We start from the raw sequence: 19,824 nt of genomic DNA, 5'->3' as shown, positions 1-19,824 counted from the left end.
TTTTTGAGATCCTCTCAGAAGTTACCAGCACACGTGGGTGAGGGTAAGGGCAGTGTGGCGGAGAAAAGAACTCGGCGCAGCTAAGGATGAAATCTCCAGAGGAGGCCTTGAGCTCCTGCTTTGCCAGACCACCGAGCCACTGCACAAACAGGGAAGCCAAACCCAAAGATGAATTTTTTATAGCTAGGATAAGATGATAAGGTAGAGAAAATGCCAGGGGAGCATTTCCAATGCTAGAGATGCCTTTCCAGCGAGATGCTACTCTTTGATATATAAAATAAAAACAACAGCTTGTCTGTCAAAGTTGGAGAGCTATTAGGGCTGAAAAACAGCATGGCAATCCAAACCTGGATGGGACGTCATGAAATCAGCTCCTGGGCGTGCTTCATCCTGCTGCTGAGCCGGATGTCAAAACAACTTCTGCTGGTGGCAGGAGGTCTTTGCCTTGTTGTGTTGCAAGGGACTTAATTGAGCAAGTTTCACGTTGGATATAGAGAACGATGATGGGAATAGTTCTCAAAAATGAGAAGATGCACTTGTGAACTCAGCTTTCAAAGAGGCAGGGACAGTGCTAGTATCTCTCCTTTCAAAGTGGTACAGCACTGAGAGCCATACAGCACAAAGCCAGCAGCACCTGAAGAGACCCCAAACACTGGAGAGGATTTGCCTCCAGCCTGGGCAGGCTGTGGTCCATCAGTGTTCAACAAGCCCTATACTTTTTTCTTTTCTCCTTCCTTCTTTTCTCTTTCTCCATTTTTCTTTCTCTCCACCCCCACCTCTAACTCTAACCTGCCAACCCAAACTCCCAAAGTGTACAAAAACAACCGGATCTTTTAGCACAGGGGGATGTTTGGTACTTGGACCTGTTCCTAACATCAGTGACTGTTGGTGTCTTCGTGGGAACTAACTCCCTAAAATTACAAATCACCTTGTCACCAAAGAAAGTCATATTTTGTGGAAACCAACTGCACTTCTATGAGCAGGAAGATGCTGAGTTTAGCTACTCTGGGAGAGGAAAAGGCAGTAGAGCAGGATGAGTAATACGGATAGTAATGAAGTAACTGTCTGATCAGAATTAACACCTGGTTCTTGTCAGGGCCAATTCGATATTGCATTTTGAAATGAAAATTTCAGAGCACAAGGGGAATAAAACCAAAAGTCATTCTGCATCTGTCAGCTTGGACTGAGCTGGCATCAGCTGTTACGGCCAATAGATGTTTGCAGAGAGAGGCAGCAGGATCTGAGTAACAAGACATGAGATCCACATACAGCTGTAACCAACGCCGCTGGAAGCATTTTGCCACGTGGAGGAGTAAACATTAGAGTTCTGCTGGAAAAATATCACTTAGATTTGGTACTCCATCAGGAGATGCTTTAAAAAAAGCAGGGCTGGGCTTCATTCCTAATGCTCTTAGTGGTGGTAAGTAGGGTTGGTTAGGAGCTAATTGGGAGCATTTGAACAATTTCTTGTTGCAGCCAGTGTTGTTCTTGGAGCAGCTGTAGAGAAACCAGCTGGGCTCCTCTGGACTTTGGCTGGTGCAAGCTGCAGAGCAGTCTGCTTCTTAACGCTTGATCAAACTTTATAAAACTAAATGACATTAAGCAATTAGAGGGGTAGAGTTTAATAACACTTATGGAGCCCACGATTTTCTTCCAAGCTGCCATGAGGTTCTTATGGGAGAAGATCTGCAAATGTCAACTCCCTCGCTTCCTGCTGGTCTGTGGGGCCCAGAGGCAGGAAACCCATTGGTAACCTCATATAATATTTAACAGATTTCCTGGGCTAATTAATTATATTACTTTATATAGTAACTAACATCTCTCTAATATGTACCAAAGTTTAATTCAGTTTAATTCATTATCGCCACTTCATGTGGGCCCAATTCTCTTCTCTCTTACAAAGATGCAACCATATTTATTCACTGTGGGCAATGGGGAGAAAAGCAAAGCTCTCTTTCCTCCAGATGCTTTCCAAGCAGACAAGTAGAGGCGATTTTGCTCTCACTTCTGCGTGACTTGATTGAACCAAGGGAGTTCCTTCTAAGTAGCACTGGTGTCACTGAAAGCAGAAGCTGTCCCCAAATCCTCCGTCAGGTGCTCAGTGTCTTGCAAACTGAAAGGCCCTTCGGGTACAATACTTGAAGAGCTTTTCTGCAATTTGAGGTTTGGATTTGCAGTCTGGTATTTATTTCACAAACATACTCAGCTGTAGAAGAAATGCAGCACAGAAGTAGAGGTAGTTCTGTACAGCAGAAGGCAGACAAGGCCTTTGTTGCTAAGATCAGAAAAATCAGAAGTCTGACTAGCTTTAACTCTGCTTTCTTTGACCATTTGACTTCTGCAAGGCCCGTGATAATGAAGTCTGTTGTCTCCAGGCTGCTGGACAGTGTCTGGCCAACAGGGACTGAAGCTTGTTGCTGTTCTCCAACTCCCCAGCACCCTCTGTGAAATGTTCAAGCAGAATCTGTCCAGGTCCTATGGAGAGAGCTCTCATTCACCAGAACCCCTCTCCGTGCGAGGGTGAAGGCACTATTGCACCCAGAGCTGTCCTTGCTGTTCTGGGTTGGGCTACACATCCTGGGGTAGGGGACTCTTCATCTGAACCAGCCATGAGAAGCAGAAAAGTCTCCTGTTTGCAAGCAGCCCCTGAAAATGATCTGACACTGCACACACTGAGCCCTGAGCTTGGTGCATGGGTCCCCCAGAGCCAAAAGGAAAGAGAGCAAAGGTGACGTTGGATTTAGGCCACCCCTTCCTCGGTAGAGGCTGTTTTGAGGGGTCTGACTGCAGGAGGCTGCTGTCTCGTCACCAGTGACCTCCGTGGTGGCTGGAGACCTTGTCTGAAGTGTGCAGGTTGCCCCGAGAGGGGAGGACAGGGTATCAAAACCTCTGCTCTGCTGCCTGGGAGGACAGGAAGGAGATGCTGGGGAGATGCAAGTGCAGAATCAGCTTGGCTGGACTGAAGCTGCTTTTGCACCCAGTGTCTGAAACATCTCTGTGCAGTCACGGGGTGTGATCAGCACCTTCATCAGAAGGCTCACCTGCTCACCCTGGGCTCGCCCCCACATCCATCTCCTGAGGGTGAGGGGCAGACCAACGTCACTGGAGACACAGCTGTTGCCACTTGTAGCAGGTCTGCAGGAATTTTAAGTGGCTGTGCTCCTAAAAGTACTTTCAAGGGCAATCTGTGAAAGGCATTGCACAATTAAATCCAACAGCTTTGTGGTCACTTCTCAAAATGCACTTCCTTCAAAGGAAGATACCCTTCCTGCCTGTCCTTTTAGCCCTCATCTGCTTTGCTGGATTCCCTGTCCCACCCCCTGTGAGTCACGGTCACCCTTGGCTCCTCTGCCCTCCTTTTTTGCTGTTTGAACAAGCCAGATCCTGCTCAGCTCCTCAGTTAAAGTTTGCCAGCAGAAGGATGCTGCTTCCTCCACCTGCCCATTTCCTCCTGCAGCCTGAACTATGCCTCACTGGTCTCCAGATGAGTGTAATTGAGAAAGAATTTCATCTGTGCAAGGACTTTCCCTGACTCCTGGCATTTCTAATAAAAAACCTTTTTCTCAGCCACATCTCTGACTGCTCACGTCGATGTCAAGCCTGCACTTAGATCTGTCTAACAAAGGTAGATAGAAAATGTAGTTCATACTGAGCCTCAGTGTGCCTAATGTATTCTCTTCTATTAGCTGTTGCTCTAGGTTCTGATCTCTGATTCCTCGTCTTTTCAGGCTTTCTTTTGATGTTTGTTATAAGCCAGCAGAGACTAATAGAGAGTATGTCAGGCACCCGACTACAAAAGCACGGCAAAGAGGGATTAAAAGGGATACGGCGACAGGAGGAAGGTAAAGCATTTAGGAAGCATCAGCTCACTGCAGGCGAAGCAGCAACAACACCCAGGATGTTTGTGCCTGTGCTGCTCTTGGCTGTCATTCCCCTTCCAAGCACAAATACACGTTCCTGGGCTGCTCTGGCCTCCAGACAAGCCAGTAATTTGGAGTCAGACTGGTGCAGAAAAATAGGAGAGGACAAAGAAACCAGAGCTCCCCTGGGTCCAGAGAAGAGCTGGAACCCTGAGCAGAACTGTTTATTGGATTAGCTTGCAATGAATAGCATTTTAGCAACAAAAGCCACTTCAGCAGCCAGCCTGGTGTTTGCCGAGGTTTCTGGCCTGTTGTGCTACCCTTGCTCCCCTGTAAAGACAGGGAATTTGCTGCTGCTGTAAATAACAAGATTCTCATTTTCCTTACCGCAGTTATGGCACTCTTCTTGTGAAACCACTCAGCTAAGCTGTCTCCGGAGATTCAAATGTTACACAGCTGCTGCTGAACGCAACAGGCATGGTGATTTCTCCAAGTTCAGAATGTCCTGGAAGAAACAATGGGGAAAAAAAAAAAAAGAAAAAAAAAAAAAAAAAAAAGAAAACTGAAAGTCCTCCCCTCTGCAGTAAGAAATCAGGTCCTGCAGTGCTGACCCCCCAGGCAGGGGTGCAGCTGCACTGGAAGTAGGATGTGGTGTGCTGGGAGAAGCCAAGGACAAGAGACAATGTTAGACGCCTCCTGTGTGAGGGAAGGTACTGAGTCACACAACGGGTATGAAAACTCACTGCGGGGGAGCCCGGTCTTCCACCTGGAGCACCTCTGCCATTACCCCCTTGTCGTTTTCTGTCTCAGCGTGCCCCGTAATGCACAGGCTGCAGATCTGATCCCTGTGCCTCCAAGGGATGATGGTCAATCAGCAATTTTCCTGCGCTACATGAGCCAAAATTTGGGGATTCTGGGAGCCAGGTCTCCTTTAAGCCTGCCTGAATGCCCCGTGCCTGATTATCTCAAGACCGACAGCCACAGAAATTCTGCTGGCTCTGTCACTTCCCACACGTCTCAGTTGAGTTGAGGCTGTGAAACATTGCCTGTTAGCAGGGGATGGGAAGCGAGAAATAATTCCCCACCTGTCTCTCTTGCTCTTCTTTCCAGGGCATATGAGACACCTGTGAGCCTGAAGATTTGTGGCAAGCAGACAGAAGACAACGATGTGCAATTTTTCCATGTGGAAGTAGCTAATGAAGGCTGTAGTGGTGCGAGGTGAGCAAAGGATTCCTTGATAATTTGCTTAGAAAACAGAGGACAACAACAAAGCTTGGAATGAGGTGCAGAGCCGCAGCTGGGGCGAGGGCACTGGGCTGGGTGAAGGAGCACGGTCGGGCACTGGGAAGGGAGCAGGACCAGGCTGGCACCGGTCACCTTTGGTATTTCCCTGGTGGGTAAAGCTCTGCCAGAAGGCGAGGAGCTGGGGTTTTCATCTCCCTAGATGCGAGCATCCACAGCTTTCTGTCCCACCAAGCTGTCCTCGCGCATTGATCTTTCTCATTTAATTCCCTTCGTCTTGCTCTGATTTACGCTGTGAGTTTGGTGGTTTGCAGGAAAGGCTTCCCTGTACTATCAGATGCTGTTCTCCCCTTCTCTTTGTTTCGTGCTGTCCTTCTGCATTGTCTGACAGCACGCCGTGGTGCAATGGAAAAGGGGAGGGGACGCAGAGCACAGTGCTAAATTAATTGCATTTATTCAGGTACAAGATGAATTGTCCAACTCAAATCACAGTCTCTAATTTTGCAAATAATCGTGTGTAGAGGCACTGGGGTTGGCTCTGAGAAGTTTTTTGGAACAGAGTTCATAATTCCTCTTGTTAATAATGCACCACACGCAGCTGATGCTCTTTGCAGTGCCCACAGCCAGGCTTCGTGGGTCCCACTTGTCTGCGAGCAGGCTGTGAGCAAGAGGGAGGTGGCTCTGGGTAAGGTTTCATGTGACGTTTGGCATTTAAGAATGTTACGGCATTGGCTTAAAGCAATTCTGTCTGAGCCTGCATGTCTAAAAAAGTGCTCATTTGTTTACTTCTGTTGATGTTAAATGTGTGATTTCCCCAGCCTGCCACAGCCCTTTCTGAGCATCAGCAGACACCGATGGGGTTTTATATCCCAAGTAATTGTGCAAAGCGTGGGTATTTTGAACAGCAGCTCCTAGAAACTCAGGGTTGAGCAAGAAATAAAAGTGATTGGGAAAGCACACGGGGGGCCATTTAGGGCAACCAGACTTCACAAAGTTCTAGTCAGATACAGGCCCTCGTGAAAGCAAGCGGGAAATGCTCCCTAGCTTTCCTTTCATTCAGTTATGGCAATTAAGATTTTTTTCCCCTTGATGATCCTAGTTTTAGCAGCTTGGACCAGATGCAGTCAGCCTGGCCCCTCCTGCGCTGGCGATGCAGCCCTGCCGAGGCTCAGCCATGGCAGGGGCGGGCGGCCAGGGCTGATGGGGATCCAGGGGACGTGCTTCCAGGAGCCTTCCCACCGCTCTGCTCGCCACCTTCGCAGCTCCGGCTGCTGTGGCAGGCTCATGGCAAGCATTTAGCAGTGGAAAAAGCAGTGCGAGGACAAGGAGATAGGATTGTGTCAGTAATTGCTTGGCTGTAATTATCTGCCATTGTGCATTCTGTTAGCTCTTCCTGCTACTCATTAGCATAGAGTGGAGAAAATATTTAATTGCAACACTGTTCTGTACGTGGCACTATCCACAAGCAGAGCAGATCAAATCAAACTGCCTTGTGGGGACAAAGCAGAGGTTAGCTTCTCCGGGGCAGCAGGGTACAGCTGACAAAAACGAGCAGCAGAATACAAATCGCTGGGTGTTGCCCCCCACAGTCTGCAGTTGCAGAAGTGCAACCTCGGGCAGGCTTTTTTCTCTTCTTTCTGCCGATCACTTGGTGGAGGCAGAGTCTCACATCCCAGTCCCGATCCCAAAGCACTTTGCAACACGAGACCGATTTTGCAGGCTGCCCACTCGAAGCTTTACCCTGTCTGCAGGACACAGCTGGCATGGGGACAGACGTGCAGCACAGTGGCTGCTGGAAAGCTGTGTTGGAAGTGGGGGTAGGCTTTGGTGTGCCTTGTCACCGTGTCCTGTGCACACACAGTCCTGGGGTTGTGCAACCACAGCAGCTCGTGTGTAGGGGAGAGGTGCAGGACCAGGCTGCTCCTCCCAGGAGGCTGTGTGAGGAGAAATGGCACTGCAGAAAGCACAGCAAAGTTGTGTTTTGCAAGGCACAGTCTCTCTAGTAGCGAAATGCACTTGGTCACAGACTCTACTTTTATTGAAGCCATAAGAAACAGCGTGAATCCGAGCTGCTGCACACTGAGCTACCAGAGATGGAGGCAAAACCACCCAGACTCGGACGTGAAGTCTGCTTTCCAGCACAGAGAAAAAGATGCAGAAGCTGCCCCCTTCTCAGTCCCCACTCCTTTTGCCTGTGCTGGGAGCTCAGATCACAGCCAGGCACAGACCAAAGCATGCAAGGGGCGTAGGTGTCTGGGGCTGAGCTGGCACATTGGTGCCAGGGGACGTTCGAGAGGCCTCTGGCAGTAGTTCTCTCCGTGCCTTGTGCCATGAAAAGAGGATTTGGGTTTCAAACCAACGCTTTCTGCTCCCAGCCATCCTCTTCCCTGCAGGCAAAGGAGCCGTGCCCTGGCTAGATCTGTGCTCCCCATCGATCTGATCAGCAAGTGTGGTAATATCAACTCTATTACTCTGGCATATTAACTCAAACATCCAAGTCATCCCACAGCTCCACAGCCACCTGATCTCCTGTGCCGATTCCCACAGCCTCCGCGCCGCCGCCCTGAAATGCTGCCACCAGCGTTAGACATAACAGCAGACTTAATTAAAGGGTGGCAGCGTGCCAGCATCCAAGAGGTAGAGCTGAGCCGGCTGCGCTGCTTTCAAAGGGGCATTTTTTAAAAACTCTGGAAAATAGCAGGGCAAGCCCTGCTGTGCTGATGCCGGCGTGGGTCAAGCATCTGTTTTGCCTCGGGTCCTGGCCCCTGGGAAGAAGCGCTGTGCGGTCTCTGTGGCTGACACCGCTTTGGTCACGCTCGCAGGGCCCTTTCGTGCACGCTGCGTCTCTTCTCCATCCCGTCCCGATGTGAAAGTGGGGTGCCCCCATTTCTGCAGGCTGAGGCGGAGGTCACTGGAGCCGTGGGCTCTTTGTCCTGTGTCCCTTTGGGTGTGACCCCCTCGTGTGTTCGAGGGGCTGCAGGGCCACTTTGCTGCGCTCCAGGTGTGCTATGGTGGGCCCTGCGCTGCCCTGCAGACGCGCTGTGGCAGAGGGATGAACGCAGACACCATCCCTGCCCCTCTCACCTGCAGCAGCCCCAGCGCAGCCTTGCTAATTCCTCACTTTGTAGTCCCACATTTATTCACTTCTACTACAAAACGAGGAGAAGCTTCCTATTTCCATGCCTATCAGGGATCTAAACATCTCCTCCCCAGAGAGCCCAGCAGGCACGATGGATGGTGACCATCTGACCCGTTCCCCTGCCTGCGCTCCTTGTCCCAGCCTTGCTGCCAAGTTGTCATGGCACCTGTCCCCCTGGCCCTCCCCGAGGCCACGCGGGCTGTGACAGCACTCAGCGTTAGCACAATCTTGATGCTGAAGGATCCCCACGGGTGGAAACTCACTGTCCCTCCACAGAAGCGTTTTTGCAGCTGTAACCAACGTGGCACAAAAGCGGGACGGGGACGGGCTGGAGGCAGGAGGCGGAAGGTGAAGTCCTTGGGCACCACTTTGAGGCAGGCAGATCCCCGCGGCACATGTGCGTCGCGGCTCCAGTCAGATAACAGACAATGCCCTGATTATGGGAATGAATTTAGCATTGTGCACCAAATTGTGTGAATGCCTGGTGGAAGAATAGATATTCGAACAAAAAATGAGGAGCGGAGAAAAAGAAATCAGCCTTTGAGTCATCGCTTTGCTTCGCACTCAGGATTTGGTCCGCTGTGTGTCCAGAATAATTATTAAGCAACTTCTGATGGAAGAATTTTATTTACCTAGCCTCAGAAAGGAAGAAAAGAATCCTTAATAGTTGATTAGATCAAAAAAGCATCATTTATTTTTCAATAAGTGCTTTAGATGTAAGATCAATGGCTGGAGGTTGATTGATAGGAGCTGTTTGCAAAGACCTTAGATCTAATTGTGCTCAGGCAATCACACAGACTTTTCTTTGACTAATACTAGACACCGTCCCTCTTGTACGGCTGGGGGAGGCACCAGAAAATAGCAATACTTTGCATCGGAGAGTTGCTCAGCAACTGCCCCATATTATTTTTTGAGTTGTCTCTGAATATAGTCTCCTTTCTCTTTGATCTTCGTGTAATTTTTGTTGCTGCTACTTCTCAAAAAAAAAAAAAAAAGAACATTTTAAAAGAATTGCACCTCAATTGCACCACAATCTTTTTTTTTTTCTTTTTTTTTTTTTTTTTCTCTCCAAGCACAGCGAAAGCCTGATGCCATGGGGGAGAGCAGTGCATTTCACTGCAGAGGGAAGGAAATTAAGGTCCATCCACTCTGCTAAAACCTTTGGGGGCTTACTGGGGAGCCTGGGCTCCTGCAGAGCCCTACCCTCTGCTTCTGTCTGTGCCCCACACAACATTCAGATGCTCAACAGCGGTGCTCAGCTTTTGCCACTGAGCTGCTGCACAGCTGGGTTCAGGGCTGGCCAGCACGGCAGCTGAACAAGTACCAGCATCCCTGGTTTGGCACTGTTTGATTAAGAAATGGTGAGGAGACAATTTGTCCAGGGAAGAGAGAGCCAGAGCTGGGATTTCTCGCTTCGCTGTAATTCCAGACCAAGACTCACGTGGAAGGCTTTGCTTGCCAGTCCTGATTTGGAAAGAGCATCACATCTTGGCAGCCGATGATTATCAGCCCTGCCTCCTGCCTCTTCTGAGATAAAGGGCTTTACATGAAGCAAAAAGTGATTCAGCCTTGAGCTGCTCTTCCCAGAGCAGTGTTGTTCCATGCTCTAGATGTCACTGACCCCTTGCAGAGACCAGCAGAAAGGGTCTTCTGTTTTTGTAGTGTATCTGAGCCTTTTCTCCCTTTCATTTATTTTCTGGGACTGCCACGCACAAGCGGGTAACAAGAGATCTGCATCATGTTTGGGTCTCTCTTGGGTCTTGCACACAGAACAAGAGCAACAAGTAAAACATCAAGTCTCCGCGATAGGAAAAAAAGCCCTCCCCAAAATGGAGAAGAAAATAACCCATGAATTTAAACAGCACTTGCAAATGAGATTCAGGAGCATCTTCTATGCAGTCTCTAGACAGCAGAGTTGTACAACTGCTGTCAGTCACGCAGATTAAAACTGGAAGCACTCAGCGAGCATTTGCACAGCCCCTGTTCAAGCTGAACACACAACTCCGGAGCCAGGTCACATCCCAGCTGGAGGATGTCATCAAGGGAAACAAGCAATTTCTTCATTTCCCCGTGCTTTCAGAGCAACCACATTAGGCAATCACGACCTGGGCACCAGCTACAGAACCACAAGCGGGGGGTTCCTCCTTGCACGCTTTCCCCAGTGCCTGGTGGCAGAAAGCAGCAGTTTTGTTTTGACCAGGCAGCACCCAAAAGTCAGAAACACGAATCCGGAAACTTTGAGTGCGAATTAACTTCCAAAGCAGCAGAAGGGAGCAAATTTCTGCACCTAGTAAAAATGTGAGCTTGAAAGGTCTAAAAATAGGCTTCTTGCCTCGGGAATTCTAGCCTTGCCTTGTAACTCGTGGTGCTGCAGATTATTGCATTCACAATTTAAATGTCGGATGGGTATAAAATTACTCGTGTGGGAGTTATTCAATTTCTGGTAAGTGCATTTACATTAAATAGCGGCTGCACATACAAAAGATAGGAAAAAGCCCTTCTGCATCTATTCACCTGAAGCAACAAGAACATATGTGGCACGCCAAGGCTGCTGTTGCAAGCAGATAATCTGTTTTTCTTCCTGAAAACCTGATGAAGTTCACCACAGCTGAAAGGGCAGCCGTGTCTCCTCTGCCACTTGGCAGGGAGCTGCTCCGGACTAATCCCCCTTTGGGCTAGAAGAACATCCAGCGCCAATCTGAGCGCTGCCAGGGGTGGCTGCTTGTCTCATTTCCACCTATTGCACTTTGTCACCTCGGTGCCTGCAAATCTGGAAAACCCAACACTGCAATCTCCCGGAGAACGTGTCTGTTCTCTGATCCCCTGCAGCTGGACAGGGGGTTGAGCATCAGCTCATGTATGGCACAGCCGAGTGTTTGTGCTCCTTCTTCAGGAATCTTTTTCACACACATGGAGCCATCCAAAGCAAAGTAGCAGAGGTTTCTCCCCAGGGGCTTTTCTTCACCAAAGTCTCTGTGCTGAGCTGATGGAGGGCACTTGCTGGTGAGAGTCTTGGCTACAGCTCCAGGGGATTCCCAAACCCAAAGTGATTGTGGGATGAGGCTGGAGCTGAGCTTGGGGTTGGCCATAGCAGGGAGAGCTGGGTTGCTGCTCCTGTGTGCACATGGTCTGGGCTGAAATGTTTCCTTGGCTGTTGTGGCAAGGATGGGGCTGACACAGCTCCTTCTACAGGGAAGATGTATGCAGGGGAGGACAGGAGAGGGTGGGAGCAAAGAGCTTTGCTCTCCAATGCTTCTGGTCCTCTAGGTGCTCTGGGAAGGTATGTCACAGCTGGTTGTGGGTGAGTGAAGGGTTTGGACAAGGTGGAGATGATGGTAGGTCTTTAGCCTTTAGTTTGGAGGCAGGAGTTGGGGTTTCCTTTGAAGTCCATCCTTCTGCTGCTGCCTGAAATCCTTCCTAATCTCTGCTCTCTGCTTCTGGAATGGATGGTCTGTGTTCATGACAACTGAAACGCTAATTTGAGGAAATGAGAGGCTAATTGATCCTTGTTCCTTCCTTCTTCTCCCTCTGGCCTGGCTGCATTCCCTCCGCTCCCACGCTCCCAGAGCAGAGTTAGTTCTGGCCCTTGTAAGGCCCTGCCCGAAGCCATATGGCTGCACGCGGAGAGGTGGCAGCCGTGGGCAGAGCCCAGCTCAGTGCCCGGGGGCTGTGGCAGCCGCCTGCCAGGAGCCGTCGCCATCCCCACCAGCACGGCAGGGTTATCGGGGTATTGCTTGCCAGACAGCCTGGGGGGTTCAGTGAGTTTTTATTTATTTATTTATTTATTTTTGTAATGCTGCTTTAATTCAGACTGCGCAGGACTGGTAATGAATCACATCTCGGTCAATTAGAAGTTTCCTGTGAGTTCTGTCTTCTTGCCCGTTATTCATGCCAGTGTAAATGCCGCGCTTCGAGCCAAAGCCCTCCCCGCGTCCCAACGAGGAGAGAGTACCTGCAAAATCCGCTTCCTAAGTGGCAGGGCTTGAAAAATGGCAACACGCTTTGTGTACGGAACGGCCAGGCTGAGGAAGCCCAGCAGAGGTGAGCCAGGTTCCCCTCCTGCCCTCCTGCCAGGTCCCGTCCCCGGCAGAGCTGGTGACCGGGAATAAATCCAAACGTGAAGCAGTCCCTGGGCAGTGCTGGGGGAGAGCAAAGCTCTTTGTCTGGGCTTCTCCCTGCTGGAAGCCCTGAGCTAGCAGCCAGCTGGCGAGGCTCCTTCCTGCCTGCCCCGGCCCTTGGGGCTGTGTGGCTGGAACACAGGGATCGTGCTCTGGGCTTGGGAAATGGCAAGCAGGGCTGAGGCTGTGGTGGCCGCACAGAGCTTGGCGACTGCGTTGTTCCTGGCCTTAGCCACCTGCTGGCGTCACAGCCCCCAGGGCTGCAGCAGGTTTGGTTTTGGGTTCAGGACTTTGAGTTTTATGCATGGAAAAGGGGATGTGGAAAGGTTTTAGCATTCTTATGCTGGCAGCAGAAGGGAATGGCTACTTGTCAGCTGCAAATTCAACCCATCTGCCTTGGTCATTAGAGACTTCCAGTTTGGCATTTAGCTTAGACAAGGTAATGGACTCTTTTTTTGCACTGTGCTCAATCTGAATCTGTCTTTTCAGTTTCCAAATATATACACGATAACCAAAATGATTCATGGTACTTTAATACCTAGAGTTATGCAGTCCCTTCCTTCCCAACAGTCCTTTCTTCAGTTCTGATGGCCATTCTTTTACCTAATAACTTTTTTTCTCACATTTTCTGGAAGAGCTCCCTTAGACAAAAATAATGCTGAACATGTAAGACATCCTTGTGAATATCAATTAAGGGTTTTCTTCTCCTTCTGCTCCCCATTCCTCCTCTGGGCTAAAAGCAAGCACAGTCAGCTGTAGCTGACACAGAAGCTGAAGAGAGAGGCATCGTAGTTACTCTGCCTGTCGGGGTTGCTTGTACAGCAGACGTCAGATCCCGAGCCAAACTTTCCAACTCCATCTGGGACAGGAGATGATTTTTTTGTTCATGCTCAAATATTCCATATATTTCATGATTTGCTTTTGTGGAATTTCACAATGGGACCATTTTTATACTTCTTTTTTAACCAGTCTGCAAATGAGAATCATTTATTTCTGGAAAGTTTACGTGATGATTTTCAAGCACAAAAGATACTGAAGCACAAAATGAATGTGGATCTTATTTTGATGGATGTGTGTGAATTAGTGGTTACTAATTAGTTCTAGTGGTTGCCTAGGGACCAGTTAACAGGACTTTGTTACATTCAGCACAGAAAACTGTCCCAGCAAGTAATATGTGCGTATAAATATTTGTTGGATTGATGGTGGTAATTTTGCAAAGATAAAGAAAATTACATGCTGCACTGACTCAGAGCAGCCTATAGTTTATCAGTAAAAAAGCTTATCTGCAATACACCCCCACCTTTTCTTTTTTCAGGTGTTATTGGCAGCTACAAGTGGTAAGGTTAAAGTCAGGGACTTTTTATAAAATTACAGAACCTGTTCCCAGGGGTAGTGCCTGCCTGAGCTCTATGCTGCGTGGTGAGGAGGTGGCACCCTGCTGGGAGGGCAATTGTCCCCATGCTGGGACCTCTGCCAGTCCAGGTGGCTCCTCCCCGTGCTGTGGGGCACAGTGTGGACGTGTCACCAGGTGTGCTTGAAAATATACAGGAATGGTGCGTGCATGCTACAGGAAACTCTCCTCTGCTGTCATTTCAGCCACAAAGCATGTGGAAAGGGAACTGGTGCTGAGCTGGGGAAACACTGAGCTACTGAATTAATAGTATCTAATTCTATAAGGAACTTACTGAAATTAATTTACCTGACATAAGCAACACCTGTGCATTACCTGGGCAGTAGAAATCTGTTTGACTTTCTGACTGAGTGTGGGGAGGATCCAAAGGAAAGCATCCCTTTTGCTCTGGGCTGTGAGGAGCATCCCTTCGCCCTGCCTCGTGCACACCTATCCCGGCCAGCCGCTGCTGATGGTGAGATCCTGGAGACAGAGACAAGTTACCAAGGAAGCGCTCAGTCAGGTTAAATCTTACTCACACATCAGTTCTGATCTTGCATCAATAAATACAATTAGCTTCTACTGACTTAAATTTCCAGAAAGAAAGCATCATACAAGCTGTTGAATTAGTCTCTGATGTAAATGCTGACATCCATAGGTAGAAATTTGGTCCAGAGAGTACAAAGGTGACTTGCCACGCTGCTGTACATGTAGCTAAAACCAGACATTGTAATTAGTTCTAAATAAGGCACTCTCGTGGCCAAGTTTGACAAATAAACCTCTATTAGGATAGAAAGCATCATTGACTGCTGGCAGATAAACTGGTGGCAGCGTGCTGGTGCATGGGCGCTGGGAAAATGGAGCATCCTCAGGTTTGCTCCTGAAACAGAAAGAGCCGAGGCACGTTGGTGCCCAGCCTGCAGCAGGAGCAAGTTTCCAGAGATTGGGCTCTGCAGGGGCTCTTCTGGTGCTTCCCAAGCCCTGTACAAATGGGGGGGTGATTAACGCTGGGAGCTGATCTGATCCATCCCCATGTTCCCTTCTGTGAGGTGGAAGAAAGGCAAGGACCATCCTCCCAGGGAGGGTGAGGCGGGATACGGAGCTGACCTAGTTTTGCACAACTGTTCTCACCCAGAGCACAGCCTCCTGCTCATCGCTGCTGGGCTCCGGGAGTGGAAGTGTCCAGTGCCAAGAGCTGTATCTGGAGTTAGAGGAGTTCAGGATTCGGCAGGGCAACCTCTAGACTTCGTGAGAAAGCAAGTATTTTAAGAAACGCTCTCACTTACCCTGGAAAGTCCCCGTACGTTCAGCTTTTGGCTTTTAAGCTTTCACAAGTTTGGCTATGCAGAATTTCAAGACTTTAGTTTACATTGAAGAGAAGTGGCTCAGACCCTGCCCTGCCCTCAGCTGAATGTGTGCGGCTCCCAGGGGAATTATCACTGAAGCGGAGGACACAGCCTGTTGTGCCTTCTCCTTTACATGCCATTACAAAGAACATGCTTATTCAGCCTTTTAACAGGCTGGCTATTTCTACTTATTCAGCTTTTGCCATGTTCCCCATTATTTATGGATTCCTTTTTCTCTTGAATTGCTTTTCTTTGAGATGCTGGTTAAAATTCATGTGGTTTCAGCATTACCGTGTCCTCCGCTAAAGCCTTATCAGTATTACCAATGTCTGCTTTTTTAGTGTCTGTTTTATATTGAATACATTCATGTGACACTAGCTGCTTTACAATATCTTCCCTTTTTTTTTTTTTTTTTTTTTTTTTTTTAGTGCCAGCAGCTTGAAATTCAGTATTCCAGTCAATCGAATTTATAATGTCTGTCTTGCAAGATGGGACAGGCTATAGAAGGAAACCTTCATTATTCAGACCGTGGAACATTTGGATGTTTCACATTTTGCAAAGTTGTGTCTGCCTCACTTGTACCTGGATGCACCCAGCTCTCGTTTGGAAAGCGGGAGTGCCTTCAATGCAAGCTCTCAGAGGCAGAAAGTTTTTTCCCGTTCCATGTTTGCACAGCCTCCAGCACAGCGTGGCACGGGGTGTGCCATCTTATTACCCGAATTATCACGATTTAATATTTAACAAGCAAACTGCAGGACTGCAGAGAACAGGAAGGGGAAAAACACCACCTCCACCTGAGTCACAGGCACACTGCAGTTCTCCAGGCTGGCATCTGCCCACGCAAAAGGCACCACCCAAAGGGCAACAACCAGGGCCTGTGCTCCTCGCTGCAGTCCTGTTTGTTTTCTCCTGGGGCTTGTTCCTTCCCCCCATCCCACCCAGTTCCCAGTCTCGCTGTGTGGCTGATGGCACAGCTCCATCAGGCAGGAGCTGTGGTAGGAGACAAGCCCCAGGCCCCGCAGCCACGTCCCTGCCATGCTGCACGACCCTCTTCTCTCCTGGGTGCACCGTTTGGGGCATTTCTCCGCTGATCTTGCATTTAGTGATGGTGTGTTTAATCCATTGTTGTGATACCTTGGGGTTTATCTGCTCAGAGATATTTCTGGATCGCTACCGCGCTTTTAATTCACACCCTCCCTCAGAACAAATTAGCCTTCAAGCACGGACAAGCCCCATGCTCCTGTGAAGTGTAGCTGTTGGTAGACAGGAGCAAGAATGCTTCCAAGCATGCTCAGCACATACCCACAAGGACAACGCCGTGTCTTTGAAACTCTCTGATGCAAGGGGAAACTCCAGATTCGTTCTGGGTTTCCCATAGCACGAGTGGGTCTGGAGAAGTGGCGTGCAGGGAGCCTGGGTCAGCTCCAGATGAGCACGGCGTGGAGGAGGGACTGCCGGTGTCAGGCAGAAGTCACTGGAGTGCTTGCTAAACAAATGGTTTGGGTTTTGAAGTGCCCTTGCTAGAAGTCATCCAGTGGCAGAGGTGAGCACTTGCCCAAACACGCCATGACTGAAGTGGCTGCCTCTGCAGGCTGGCTCCCTTTCAAGGAGGAGAGAAGAGGCATTTGTCTCTGCTTACCCGCGACTGGTGAAGGACTCTGTGTATTATTTGTGCAGTAGCACGCCACACAGGAATGGGATTACCTCTAGAGCACAGGATCAATGCGTTTTGTTTCTCCACTTTGCCCTCCCTTATTCTGTTGCAATTTGTCATTTGTAAACCTGCTGCAGTGACAAGGGTTTCTTGGAACAGTTTTGAAGTGGATTGCATTGCTCCACGGTAGGTGAACAGTTGGGTTTATTACAGGTGGAGCTGACAGCTACACCTAGGTCTGAGGCAGCTGCTCCGTACTTTCCACTGTAAAACCCCATTTCAATTATGTTTAACATTGCAAAACTTTTGGCAGCAAGGCAAAATTTTCAATGCCATCTCCTTTATAAGGCAACTGCTCTTTCCCCTCATTGCCAGCACAAGAGGGAAACAAATAAGGATCGAGATTCTTGTTGCTGCCCCATATACATACATACATTTGATTTAATACTGCTAGAGAGGAATAACCCTGAATGTTTAGCAACATAAGAAAATTTCAATTTTATTTTTATTTTCTCCTAAGCATGGGAATTTAGCTCAAATGTGCACACCTTTAATTAAATCTGAACAGGTACAAGAAACCAGTACTCCTTAGTCATATATCAGTGGATTTCCCTTTCCATGATGGTTTTGGAGAACTCTTGGAGATCAGCTGCTTACTCATGACAATGGCTTTGCTTAAAAGCTGCAGTACAAGTATTTATGTACTAAATGGTGAGCTTAAATTCTGATGGATTGCTGAATAATAACTTACTGAAACAAACAAACCAACCAAAAAAAAAAAAAAACACCCACCACCTTTCTGGGCAAATTAGTAAGATCTTGTAAAAGGATTTAGAATGAAACAAATTATCCTCTCCTCCCAAAGCTTTGCATTCCCAAAAGATAAGTCCAACAACACCTGCCTTGCAACACAGCCTGCATCCCTGCAGGGCTAAACCAACGTGTGGGTGTAGCAAGACTGGATCCAGAGAGACCAACACATCCTCAGAGCCAGCAGTGCTCCCCCGAACACTCCTGAATCCCAATGTGTGTGGGAAATTCTCCAGAGAGATTTTATTTAAGAACTTATATTTGCTGCAGAGCGAGGAGCATTGTCATTGTTAATTCATGTCTCATGTATTGTCAGCATGTGGCTGATGGCCAGGGGCTGTCAGCTCGTTTAGGAGTGAGTAATACTCCAGAATTGGCATACAGTGTGCCACGTAAAGTGCTTGGAGATAGTAGGAGGGAGCCAGGTAGCAAAGGAATGGTTTGTGGTTTTGCTATTGAACCTCTGAAAACAAACTCACTTTATACAAGTGCAGGTGGAGGAAGAAACTGTCACGATCAGGGTCTCTGCCTCCAGTCTTACCTCTGACCACCATCCATCCTTGCAAGACTTCCTCGCTGCCTACAGCAGATAACCAGATAACCCTGCCCGGCCCTCCTGTCCTTAACCCCAGCCTCGACACAATGAGTTGTGCTGGTGGCACAGGTCTCCAGCAGTGATTTCGTCACTGGCCTTGGAGTCATTCCCTGTTAAAAGCATTTGTAACTTCCTCAGATGAAAAACCTCAGTGCTAAAGAGTCAAAATGCTCCACTTGCTTTGCATTCAGAAGTGCATCAATTGTTGGGAAAGATCATTTAGAGGATAAGTATTTCTGTGACTCATCTCCCTCCTTCGCTCCCTCCAGTTCCTTGTTCAGTCTCCAGCTTGTCATTCCTGACTGGTTTTTCTTAACTCTTCTGCCTGCTCCTCCTGATGTCCAGGAGGATTTCCCATTCAGGAGGACAACAAGGCTTCCCTGCGTCACTACCAGCGGGTCTTTTTGTCTTTGTGACAGGAGATGTACTTCATCCAGACCGCCTGGTTTCCTAACTCCTCGGAAGGATGCTTGTTATGGCTGGCTGAGCTGCAGCACTTCGCTCTACGCACGCTTCACATTCTGTTTAGTTTATGTGTATATTTTTTTTTCCTTTTAAAGTCCTGGTTGCTGGGTCCAGTGAGAATCCATTTGATTGTTAGCTTTCAAGTATGAAGAGGGAGGGCGGGAGACATTAGGGAGGATGAGAGTTTTGAGTCTCTTTGATCATGAAAGACATTTAAGCGCATGTGAAGGCAAAGCTCCTTGCAGGCTCAGAAACGAGAAGGCAAATAAGAAGAGCAGAATAGGTGTTATCTAAGAGAAATGTTATGAATCAAATTCATTTCAAGCTCCTGACTCAGAGTTTTGATACTTGCATCAACATTTACAAACAATGTCAACTGCTTTAGTCTGCCTCTGAAGCGAGGGGGGCGATTACAAACCTGCCTCAAGTTAGTGGTTGTGTACGGACAGGGGCAAGTTCAGGGGAGAGAAATGAAGGCACCTGCTGGCTGCTCTCCTGGTGACACAGCTCTGAGTCCTGAGCCCGTTTTGCTGAGGATTTCGCTGGGCTCTCCAAGGCACCGTTAACCTGCTCTGAGGCCACAGAAGGCGAAGGAAAGGCCTGGGCACTTGAGGCCTCTGGGTAATGTGCTGTACCCTAAAACTAAAGAGAATTTACCACATAAAACAAGGTAAATCTGAATTCTGTAGCATAGTTTGGATTCTATAGGCAAACCTTGACATAAAATATGAATTAACACCAGAATGCGCACAGCCCTGAGGAAAACACCACGCGACACAGCAACCACAAAAAGGTTTCTAAGGGACCAGTACCACTTCTATTCTTCCCGCCCATCAATCAGAAGGTGTCTTTATGCTACTTAAGTTATGGTGATTTGATCTCTCCCCACAGACACGATACCAGCGCAGCCACCCCACAGAGCACACTCGCCCACACCCCGTACAACCCCTCCGTGCTTGTTGTGCAGTGACCACGTCCCCGTTCCCCCATAAACTCGCCGGGTGCCCCCCTTAGCGCCGCGGGGGCTCACGGTACCCACCCTCATCTGCATATCCCCGCCCTCCACCCCGCCCCATTGGCCAGCACCCACCCCCGCGGCCGTGCAGCCCTCGCGACGGCGGAGCTCTCCGCCTCATTAGCATTAACCCCGCCCCCTGGCTAGAAGGGGAGGGAAGCGATTGGTCCGTCCGCGCGGCGGCGGGGCG

The 19,824-nt window shown here is 48.9% G+C and overlaps 2 long non-coding RNA genes across 2 annotated transcripts; both read right to left on the bottom strand.

Annotated features, from left to right (window-relative positions):
* Window positions 1-437: 437 nt before the first annotated feature.
* LOC311445635 lies at window positions 438-4,885 on the bottom strand. The gene is made up of 4 exons (XR_014698554.1): window positions 4,604-4,885; window positions 4,248-4,365; window positions 3,042-3,185; window positions 438-2,923 (listed from the first exon to the last, which is right to left on the bottom strand). It is a non-coding gene; the product is annotated as an uncharacterized lncRNA (long non-coding RNA).
* Window positions 4,886-7,115: 2,230 nt separating this feature from the next.
* LOC311445637 lies at window positions 7,116-19,556 on the bottom strand. The gene is made up of 3 exons (XR_014698555.1): window positions 19,038-19,556; window positions 14,086-14,232; window positions 7,116-8,873 (listed from the first exon to the last, which is right to left on the bottom strand). It is a non-coding gene; the product is annotated as an uncharacterized lncRNA (long non-coding RNA).
* Between the last annotated feature and the right edge of the window lie 268 nt (window positions 19,557-19,824).

The sequence above is a fragment of the Aythya ferina genome (genome assembly GCF_964211825.1).
Source record: "Aythya ferina genome assembly, chromosome: 16".
Taxonomy (NCBI): Eukaryota; Metazoa; Chordata; class Aves; order Anseriformes; family Anatidae; genus Aythya; species Aythya ferina.
The sequence above is the reverse complement of the archived record's forward strand: the minus strand, read 5'-3'. Positions and strand labels throughout refer to the sequence as shown.